A 10,904-nucleotide genomic window follows, 5' to 3' on the forward strand; every position below is an offset into this window, starting at 1 on the left:
TTTCCTAGATGTTTTGTAAATTTGTAAAATATCTTAGAACTTTAAAAGTTTAAATAATGCAAAAAAACTATCGAAAAATCGCGAAAAATCTCCAAAACGTTTCTTTACTTTTGTATTGCTTCGTGGCCACAATGTTAAGGGCTATGAATGGTGACAGACACTAACAAGGGAAAAGGGTTGGCACTTGGCACTAATTAATTTTTTTTTTATATTTTCGAGGAATATGTTAATATCTATGTTAATTAATTTGACAAAGTGTGTTTTTAAAGGTGGTAGGCACTAGTTTTTGAAAATTAATTAGGTTTTTCTCAAAAAAGTTGTGAGATATGATATGTTTTATTTCGTATTGCGTTTATTTGTGTATCTGATACATATTTATCGTATTTATTATGTACAACCATGACCAGGTGATCTCAATAATTATTGTGTAGTCTGGTTGAGATTGCTGCCAGCGATAAGGCCGTCACCTGCATTGTAAGTTATTATTAATTCATCAATATACTGGAATTTTTTTTTTGTTAAAAGATAAAGTTTTTCCAAGAAAATTAACTATCTATTAATATTTTGAAATACAATGAATTGAATCCAATACTGCTCTAAATTTATTAAAATAAATAATTATAGAATATACAAATTACTACTTACTATGCAATTTGGCAGCTTGACAATAAATATTTTTAAGCGTTGTCAACCCTAGCACTATCACGTAACAAAATGCAGGCAAGGAACTAATGACGATGTGTTGGCGGCTTATCGCTCCAATTAGTGTTTCTGACTTTCGTGTTTTGTGAGTTGTGACGTCATCTTTAGGTTTTTGTTGAATAGACGACAAATTGAAGAATAGGTACTTAGATTATAAAATCTAGAAGTAGGCACACTAAAATTAAATTGAAAATTTACCTACTACAAAAAACACTTAATTCAAATCGCTTCATCCGTTTGAGAGATATTACGCCACAAACAGACAAACTATAATATTATAAAACTCCTCTTTTTGCGTCAGGGTTTCAAATAATGTCTTATTAAAGTTCGACAACTTAATATAACCAAGAAACACTAGGAGGTATTTCATGTGCCAATGAATGCTACATAAATTCTTAACTTGCCCGTAGCAGTCGTTTTGCATTTTGCAATGTATAATCCATGTATAATCATACTGTACACATCATTCAAACGAAAAGTAATAAAATGACTTCTTTCCTTCAATACAAGAATTAATAATTAATAAGTATATTATATTCAATACAATACCTTCAAATTAGTTTTTCGTCAATAACTAAAATTGATTTTATAAAAGTTGTTTTAACATGTAAGTACGTAATATTATTATTATATTGTTATGCATATATCTTTCTTTACCTTTTTAGTGAGCATACTGCATAGGTACATCAAACCTTTTAATAAAATTTTAATAATTTTATAATCGAATCAAAGGACCTCTTTATTATTCTATATTAAACTCACCCTTTATTATCGGGTATCATTTAAGCTATCACCAATTTTTCTAAGTTTTGTGTTTCTTAAATAATAGGGTTTGTCCTCAAAATAGTAGATCTGTCACCAAAATGTTGTCACCAAACAATGCAAAATCAGTTCCACAATAAATCACCTAAAATCCTGAGATATAAGGTCTAGTACCAAATAAATGTTTTTGTAAGTATTATAATAGGTGTGTCCTAATAAGTATTTAAGCAAACTAATTTAAAGAGATCACCAATAAATCATATTATGTTACTAAAAGTTAAAATAATCCAGTGCCGGATTAGCCACGTAGCAAGAGTAGCAAATGCTACGGGCCCCGCGACTCGGGGGGCCCCGCGGTCTAATACCTGTCTGACCGTAAAAAAACTATCAAACCTTAGATTACAAAATAAAAGGCAGATGGAGCATGACAATCATCCATCGCCCTTGTCAAAGAAAATACGAAATCAAAAACGAATACGAACCTCCGCCATAGTGTCATGCAATGCGTCAAAAGGGGTTTGCTATTTTAGTAAAAAAATGCTGTCTTGTGATATTAAAACGCTGTAAAATTTGTTCCCGAAAACAAACAAAAAGATAAAACATCGTTTTTCAGGTTCTCTGTAGATTATTTGGCTTATTTAATTTTGTATACAAATAATAATTTTACATAAACGAATAACGAAGGAATACAAAACTTCAACGTATGCTGCCAGTATTTTGAAAATGAATTTGCCATTTTTATGGGTAAAACGGTAAAATAGTTAATTTGATCTTCGAGGTAGTGCTGTTGGATTTTTCGATCGTGAATGTGATTATTTGTATAGTGCAATAAAGGTTCATGATCATTATAAGATAATTTTAATAAGCATAGTCAATACTTTTTTTTTGTTACTTTTATATAGCTTAAAAGCGTCAGAGTCGTTTTCGCCCGCGATTTATTTCATTTGAACTCCGTGATGGATATGACAAAATTATTCAGGAATTATATTTATTTATTATCCAGTAAAGCAGCTGACAATGTGGATGTCGTAAGGTGTCACTGAAAATCAGTGTTAAGGTATTATGCCTCAGATATCCTGAGTGGCTTCCTTTTTTAGCGCAAGCAACCATACATAAATTTATGTTTTCTATGACCTATTATTCCTAATTTACAATGCTATTGTTGTGTGTTTGTGTGTATTGGAATAAATGGTTTCTTCCTTCTTTCTTTCTAAAAATAAAATGTCCCGTGTTCTAGACTAAAAACTACCGCTATCCGCATTCATATATTTTGAAAATAAAAAATAATATAGGTAATCATTGTAATTTTGAAACATTTTTTATGTAATTTATTTAATTAAAAATTTATCGTTTATGTAACAAAATAATTTTTACAATATTATAAAAAATTATCATATATACAAATATTTATATTAAAATTAAAATTGAACCCTGACAGCTAATTTATGTAGAACGTCACTAACACCACTACCATAATAATTCAGATGATTGCAATGTCACCTCTTAAATCAAAATCAGTTCAGCGGTTTATACTGCAGGGCGTGCCAAAGAAATATTATACATAGATACACTCGAAAAACATAACCCTCTTTCTTCCGTAGTCGGGGAAAAATTTGGGAAAATTTTCAATATCTGGTAACATAACACCCACACAGAAGCACCGTGTACGTACAGTTTTATTTAATACCCTTTAACTTGAGAAACTATAGCAAACGAAGGGCCTCTTGACAGAATTTGCTACAGGCCCCGCGCTGGCTTAATCCGGCACTGAAATAATCAATATTTATTCTTAAAAATAATAACCACTGAATAATCAGCTCTGTCTGAGTTTAATAGCTGGCTAATGGTAAGCATAATTGTAAATAAAACACTTAATTAAAGTTAAATTAATCAATATTTATTGTTAAAAAACAATAATCACTGAATAATCAGCGCTGGTTTGGATTTCGAAGGGCGCCCCCTTTTTCTTTTCTGGCCGATAAGCACATTTTTTGCTTCTGGTGGGGGGTTGGCCAGCTTTAAGCGTATGGCTAATCCGATAATATGTTTGCACATGTCAATTTTTAAAGCGCGCCAATTTGTCTCCGCCCCTTTGATCATTTTTTCATTAAAATTATAAATTGATGTATTAAATTGATAACGAATACTATTAATTTATTATCTGAACGAAATAAAATTTTACTACTATATAGGTGACAAAATATCAAATAAAAGCAGTCGCAGTCAGGGATCGATAATCGATTTATTTGGTGACAGATCTACCATTCTGAGCACAGAGCTATTATTTAAGTAACAAAACTGTTATTATAAGAACGAAGTTTATATTCATGTAATGCAATATAATTTTATTGGTTATCGATCTTTTATTTTACACATATATTAACATTAATTTGATAATTCATACCTGGGAACAATTTTTGTTTATCTGAGAACGAAAATATTTCATGGTGATAGATCTATTTATTAGGTGATACAACTTGATGACAAATATAAATTTTGGTGATAGAAAATATAGTTCCCTTTATTATCTGTGCTTTATAACAAAGGTTAAATGCCGCCAAGGGATGTGACATTTCACTGTCATTATGTCATTAATAGACGCCATTTTGAAGATTGGCGATAAAGTCACCTATTGTGAGATATAATAGCTATATTATAGATTAATTTAGTACCAATTTAACAGATGTTAGGATCAAAGCATTTTACTAAGGTCCTAAACTTAGTTTGATCCAACAATAAATAAAAAATAAAAGTAAAATTGTAGGTACTCGATATTCTATGTGTAAAATATCATAAAACCGTATTTTTTATTTTTGATAGATAGAGTTACAAAGAAAATTGGAGTTTAAATCTTGAGTCAACAACATAGGTAATAATTAGTAAAAACGTGAACTACTTAGCTACATTTTATGTCATTTGATTTTTTCGGTAACGATTTAAATTGAATCATGTCAACTCATTTTGTCGTCCGTTGGCTAATATAAAAAAGCTAGATACGTTACCCGCTCTCTATTTTGGCAAGAAAAAACTCATCTAAGTGCCCGAGTTTCACTAGTCACGCACCATTCATGATTCAGCGTCGTGGGCCACGAACGTCCAGCCACGACTCGTGGCTGGACGTTCTTTTTATATTTTAATCGGCAGTTGTTATTACGAAGTACATGAGTGAGACATGTATTATGTCTCGTGCGTGAGAGTGAAAGAGAGAACAAATGTATTGGTGATAATGCGTTAGTAAGTAGGTATGTATTAATTACGCTGTTTTTTAGTGCAATAATGTTGGCGTATGCCGCGTCTACTAGTATAATAGGTCATTGTCTGTTGGTGCCATTTTTGAAGATCGAATGTTGTGTTTGTAACCAGTTTGTAACCTATCTATATCTATTTGCTTATAATATCATTGGCTTTAGTTGGTAACCGTGGTAACCGTGATAACGTAAGTACCCACTCTATAGTAGAATTAGTAGAGTAGTTAACTCAGAAAATAAACTAGGTAAACAGCAGTTTGCCATGAAACAGTACAAAACGTTTATAAAAGTAGGTATTAAAATGAAAAACCTACTTCCCAGCAAAATAATATACAGTATGACAAAACCGAATATTATTATATAAAAACGTGGGACGACTCCCTAAAGAGCCCCATACTGCAAACCGTATTCCATCAAAAATATCAATATAAAATCATCCGTCCCATAACCGGATCAAACCAGTACTAACTGAATCAAAGCGGTGCATACCGACTCGTAATAACTTCAAATTATCGAACACCACTATAAGAAGAACTATCCGAAATCAACTGTCACTCTTATTGCATTGTAATAAAGTCTATTTTGGCTTGTCGATACAGTTGAAGGGGTCTCAATAAAATGGCGCGGGATCAACAATGGCACGCCATGTTGAATCGGCGCGAAAAGGGCTTGATCGAACAGACGAACTCTTTTAATTTTGCGAATAGAAGCTTCTAGTGATTTGATTATGGGGATGGCTTTATGCAGTGAAGTGAAACGAAAAATTGATCTTAGGTATTTAGGAACAATTTTATATTTGTTTTACATTCAGATTTCCGATTGAGAAAGGATTATTTGAATTAATATAAAAAAAAATATTTTCACAAAAAGACATAACAAGCAGCAAAATATTGTGAAATTTATTTATATTTACTATTACTATAGCTCATACTGCTCATACAACTAAAATAAATATAAATAAAAAAATATTTTACTAAACTGCCTAAAAAGCGGTAGGTTTTACAAACTAAAACGGTTAACTACCCTCATAGTTTAAACATGTTAGCCGGCCTTTCAGTCTTCAAAAATCTTCGTGTTACGAGGACGTGTCAAAGTGAGTGACAGCTCGATTCTTCCAAATAGGAAGAATTTAAAGATGACATCAGATATAATGAACTTCTATGATATGTCCTTGGCAGTGACCTTGGCAGTGACATATCTTACTTACCAGCTCGCCGAAGGTGAGTAGTATATTCTTTGCTTACCAGACACCTAATATTGTAAGTACTTGTTTTTTTTATTCCAAAAATTACCTACAAACACTTTTCTTGCAAGTTAATAATATAATAAATTACAATTTGAATTCGAATTTGAAAGACCTCTTTAAAATTAGTAGGTATAGAGTATAGACTATAGATAGATTATAATGACACGTAAACAAAGACCGCTATAATATACATTCTACACTAATATTATAAAGCTAAAGTTTTTTTTATTTGAACGCGCCAATCTCATGACCTACTGGTCCGATTTGTAAAATTATTTCGGTGTTAGACAACCCATTTATCCAGGAATATCATTACGCTAAGACCAACAGGAGTGGAACCACGCGGATGAAACCGTGAAGAGCAGCTAGTATAAGTATAAATAGCTTTAAATTTAAAATCTTATTCAATTACTTACTACCTATTGCATAACACCATCCAGAGGGCGTGGCTGCTATAGCAGGTGACATACCTCCATTACACCGTATGCTTTATTGGAAGATTAACTGAATCTCATAATAATAATTGTTTGCTTTGATGTGTCATAAGTACTAAAAGCTTTGCACTTTGCAGTTTTCACCCTTGGCTTTGACTAGTAAGTAGTAATATTATATTGTTTTGCCTTTTTAGGTTATGTTATGAGCACAATTGAGTATGTTTTTTAAAGATTTATTTAAAAGTGCTCAGCCTTTTGTGTTACTGCCTATGTATGTTGTAATGTTACGAAGCTTTAAAAACTTATAAATAATATACTAAAACCCTCCTCTTGATTCACTCTATCTATTAAAAAAAAACTGCATCAAAATTCGTTGCGTAGTTTTAAAGATCTAAGCATACATACAGACAGACGTGGGAAGTGACTTTGCTATATACTGTGTAGTGATTAAGTCATATTTCAAACTAGCGGCGCTCCGCGGTTTCACTCGCATGGCTCCGCTCCCTTTAGTCTTAGCGTGATGATATATAGCGTATAGCCTTCCTCGATGAACTGGTTATCTAACACCGCACACACGCTAAATTTATCAAATCGGACCAGTAGTTCCCGAGATTAGCGTGTTCAAACAAACAAACCCTTCAGCTTTATAATATTAGTATAGATATAACTTCGACAACCCTAAAATAGGGTTGTCAAATCTTCACGCACAATTAATTAATAAAACAAGATTCGGGACTTAATAAAGGTATTATACAAACTCTCACATTCTATTTACATCAATTGATATTATTAAGGGGTTGTTAATACGTTTGTTCATTTCATTCGAGTCACGTGCCGAAGGTAGGCAACGAATAAACAATTTTCGATGTAATTGCGCTCGATGGAGCGTTTTGATTTGATTATTTTTTGTTATTATGCTTTGTGTAGTTTGTTGAATTACTTGCTGTTGTAGTTTCTACATTGTTTGAACCGGAATAAAAGATTTATTTATTAAAGACTAGATGCGCTTCGCGGTTTCACCCGCGTGGCTCCGCTGCTGTTGGTTTTAGCGTGATGATATATAGCCTATGGCCTTCCTCGATGAATGGGCTATCTAACACCAAAAGAATTTTTCAAATCGGACCAGTAGTTCCCGAGATTAGCGCGTTCAAACAAACTTCTTCAGCTTTATAATATTACTTAGTATAGATTATTGATCCCAACCATGCAATGAAGTATAGGGTGTCATTGTAACGCTTCGATTCCCGGGTATGGCATGCAAATTTCTTGAAAATCTTATTAATTGCCTTTCTTTCTTTTATAAAATAAAATAATGTTTCCTTTGAGTTAAATTCTCATTTTTCAGTAAGTATTTATAGTACATATTTTTCTCTAGATGGCATAAAATTCCATTCAGTATAGGTACTTAATAAAAGTACAATAAAAAACGCAAAACCTTTTTAATTAACGTTTATTGAGCATCACACTACTCTACTATTTACAACATAATACATTTTAACTTAATCTAACTTATTCTAGTTACATTGAGATCTTTGTCCAAACATTTGGAGGAAAAAACTGTCAAAGAACACCCCGATGGAACGAATTTTCTTTCTCTATGAGAGAGAGAGCCTATGTCCTGCAGTAGACGTCCTAAAAGGCTGGAACGAGACGAACGAGATGAGAGAGAGAGACAGACAGAGAAACACGCGCTCGCCGCTTACAACTTTAGCAAAAACGCCAAAAAGTGTCATTACAACTTTTCGTCTTAGAGCCAGCGCGCACAAGCAACTTTGTCTCCGCAACTATTTAGTCTCTCCCATCACCTCTATGGGCTAGTAAGAAAGTGCGCGCACGTAGCGACGCAACTCTCCATAGAGTTGATGGGAGAGACTAAATAGTTGCGGAGACAAAAGTTGCTCTTGCGCGCTAGCTCTTAACTTTTTCCGTCTAGCCCCCTTTCGTAACGCGCGATAAGGAACTTCGTTCCAATAATATTATGAAACCGGTCAAATAATAATTTGTCGTTTTTTTAGTAAATTTTAATGTTGTTGGAGGTAAATACATGGTAACAAGGTTTCAATAATTCTAAATAAATAGGTGGCTTCAGGCTTGTGTTTATTTTAACAAAAATGAACTATTAAATAAGTTCTATGTTGATGTATATAATATAATAACGATACAGTTATTCTAAAGGACAATATACAAATATTTGAGTTGAATCTCCTAAAAATTGGATTTTTATATAATATCCAGACACAATATGTTTAGAAGTAGGAAAAGCGTGTTTATTATTATACCTATACTTGTTTCTATTAAATCTTTTACTTTTTAATTTGTATTTTACTTGTATTAACTAAGTACTCGATGAATATTTTATTTAAAATTAAGAATGCTTCAAAAAAACATAAACTATAGGTACTGTATTATACACTTTTTGGTAAAAAAGGTGTTTGAATGAACAGATATGTTTTCAAATACATTTGTAAATAATATTATATATTCTAACTTCTACCATAATTAAATATCAGTTCAAATATATAATTAACTATCTTATATAATATTATTTTACTTTTTTCCGTTGAGTTGAACTCAAACGCTCTGCATATAATGTTAATGACGTTTTTAAAAAACAAAGAGAGATTATTTTTCTTACCGTAAGTTTTTCATGGATAATAAGTATAAATCCATCTTACCTTTTAGTTAATAAACCAATGACAAATTATTTAAATGGATAAATTATACATATTTGTATTTATAAGCCGAGCCGTACACGGACTGCTCGAGTAAAACGTACAGGGACTGCTCGAGCGGTCGGTCGTTGACTGCTCGAGCTGTCGCTACAAGCCGCGTAGTTGACAGCTTGAAGCGGTCGCGACGGCTCGAGCAGTCCGTGTACGGCAGTGAATGAATGTTAACAGTTCGCGGTCTCGGCTTTAAGCCGTCGGTCTCAACTGCTTGAAGCGGTCCGTGTACGGCCGGCTTTAATTTTTATTGTTAGAATACGTCACTAAAATTATATACAAATGCAATTAAATTCAAAATGAACGGTTATAACTTATTCTTACAATTATCGACTATATATTATTATTGCACTTTTCTATTATATTACTATTTATGGGATCCTGGTGTCTATCAATTAAACCTAATTTAGTCACATTAATTGCCACTCATGTCATTTGCGTAACTCATGATACTCATGGTAAGTGTGTAAAACTCATGTTAATCTCTGCTCTCATTGGTCAAATAATAAAATAATATTAAGATAATGTTTCAATGAGTTTTGTAAAGAAAATTTTAATCGTTGTTTTGATCACACAGCATTTTAAAAGATTTACTGCGATCAATAAATGTATGAATTAATGTGACAAAATAAGGTTTAATAATAAATCTAATGGAAAAAGTTATGTATAGTCGAGCCAATTTAATAGGCAACATTTGACGTCTATCAATTTTATCTTCGAAGAGAGGTAACCTGCTTAAAAACATCGATTAAAGTGAATTAATTGATACGGATTTGAAACATTTGTCAATTCGAATTCACTAATTTATGATGATTTTTATTCACAAGTAATCAATGCATTCGATTCTAGATGTCAGATTTCGATTTTTAGAGTAACATCTCTGGTATTTAAAAAGAAAAAAGGTTTAATGACACAAAATTGTAGCGACGTCAGTTCTTCAAGTCAGAAATTGTTCATTATGTTTAGAATGGTTTATCAGTAAAATGAAACCTTAAAATTACTTCTATCGGTCATTATTATTATAAATATGTAATCATAATTGAAAAAAGTTAAGAAAATGTGCAGATCTAACAAAACGAAATATAATGTTATTCTATGTCGTCGTTACAAGGTTACGTTTTTGAATTTAGTTGAACTGTCAAATGTTGCCTATTAAAATGGCTCTACTATAGTAACAATTTAGTTAAAAAAATTAACGTAATTATTATATTTATGTTTCATGTTTAAATTACTCTTGATAAACTGATAATAAATAATTATTATTCTTATACGTAAAATCAGCTCAATTTTCACTACTTATATTTTTATATTACCTATATCTATTTGGTTAATTATTGACTATATTATTCTGTGACTAGAATTATTCTAGATTGAATTCTTTACAAAAATAAAATCAAAAAAATTCATAATATTAAAAAAAAACTTAACAGCTTTTGCAGTGGATTGTCACTTAAAATAATAAATAGTTTTATGTCTGGTAAAAATTGAAATGTACCTAAGTTGGCAAAAATATTCAAGAATTTAATTAGTTACATATTTTAAAAGAACAAGAAATTTTCCTCTGGTCAATTACCTACCTTATAAAATAAAAGTATTTGACAGTTCCAAATTCAAAAATTGTGATTGTAACCAATTCCACCACCAATCATTCCAATAAAAAAGTGATTGATAGTGATTCCTTAGCCAAACCTTTTTTTTTGCAGATTAAAATGGATTTATCAATTTGGAGGATTACTGACTCTTAAGTTTAACGATAGATTTTACGTCGACGAATAGTGATGTGCGATAT

The sequence above is a fragment of the Colias croceus genome, chromosome 29 (genome assembly GCF_905220415.1).
Source record: "Colias croceus chromosome 29, ilColCroc2.1".
NCBI lineage: Eukaryota > Metazoa > Arthropoda > Insecta > Lepidoptera > Pieridae > Colias > Colias croceus.